Source organism: Cebus imitator, unplaced genomic scaffold (assembly GCF_001604975.1).
Source record: "Cebus imitator isolate Cc_AM_T3 unplaced genomic scaffold, Cebus_imitator-1.0 Scaffold446, whole genome shotgun sequence".
NCBI classification, from domain to species: Eukaryota; Metazoa; Chordata; class Mammalia; order Primates; family Cebidae; genus Cebus; species Cebus imitator.
In genome coordinates this window covers 958,924-960,372 of record NW_016107761.1, presented here as the reverse complement: position 1 = coordinate 960,372, position 1,449 = coordinate 958,924, and positions in this window count along the sequence as shown.

Sequence of the window (1,449 nt, the reverse complement as noted above, 5' to 3'; positions counted from 1 at the left end):
AAGAAATATGGGACTATGTGAAAAGACCTAATCTACGCTTGATAGGTGTACCTGAATGTGACGAAGAGAATCAATTCAAGCTGGAAAACACACTTCAGGATATTATTCAGAAAAACTTTCCCAATCTAGCAAGGCAGGACAATATTCAACTCCAGGTAATACAGAGAACACCACAAAGATATTCCTCAAGAAGACCAACCTCAAGGCACACAATCGCCAGATTCACCAGGTTTGAAATGAAGGAGAAAATACTGAGGGCAGCCAGAGAGAAAGGTCAGGTTACCCAAAAAGGGAAGCCTATCAGACTCACAGCAGATCTCTCAGCAGAAACCCTACAAGCTAGAAGAGAGTTGGGGCCAATATTCAACATCCTTAAAGAAAAGAACTTTCAACACAGAATTTTACATCCAGCCAAACTAAGCTTCATAAGCGAAGGAAAAATAAAATCTTTTGTGAACAAGCAAGCACTCAGAGATTTCATCACCACCAGGCCTGCTTTACAAGAGCTCTGAAAGAACCACTACACATAGAAAGGAACAACCAGTATGAGCCTTTCTAAAAAATACCAAAAAGTAAAGAGCATCAACATAATCAAGAATTTACATCAACTAATGGGCGAAAGAGCCAGCTAACATTAAATGGCAGTATTAAACTCACATATATTATTATTAATTCTAAATTTAAATCGACTAAATCCCCCAATCCAAAGACATAGACAGGCAAAAAAAAAGCCAAAACCCATAGGTATGCTGCATCCAGAACCATCTCACATGCAAGGATACACAAAGACTCAAAACAAAGGGATGGAGAAAGATTTACCAACCAGATGGAGAGCAAAAATAAATAAATAAATAAAAAGCAGAAGTTGCTTTAAAGCAACAAAGATCAAAAGAAGCAAAGAAGGATATTACATAATGATAAAAGGATCAATGCAACAAGAAGAGCTAAAGATCCTAAATATATATACACCCAATACAGGAATACCCAGATATATAAGACTTATAAAGAGACTTAGACTCCCACACAATAATAGTGGGAGACTTCAACACAATATTAGACAGATGAATGACACAGAAAATTAACAACGATATCCAGGATTTGAACTCAGATCTGCAACAAGTAAACTTAATTAACATTTCTAGAACTCTCCACTTTAAATACACAAAATATACACTCTTATCAGTACCACATCACATCTATTTACAGGTTTAAATGAAATATTGGTTGGCTGCTTGTTTGTTATTTTCTTCCCTCATTTTTTTTTCATGTCTCTATTATTAAGCACAATTATAGGCATACCCATTTTTAGACTGCATTCTAGCCCAGGCAATAAAGCATCACCCCCGTTCTCTCTTCCTCTTCCTCTTTCTCTTTCTTCCTCTCCTTCATTCTTTTTATTATTATTACTATTCCTTTTTTTTCTTTCTTTCTTTTTTTTTAGAAAAAAAA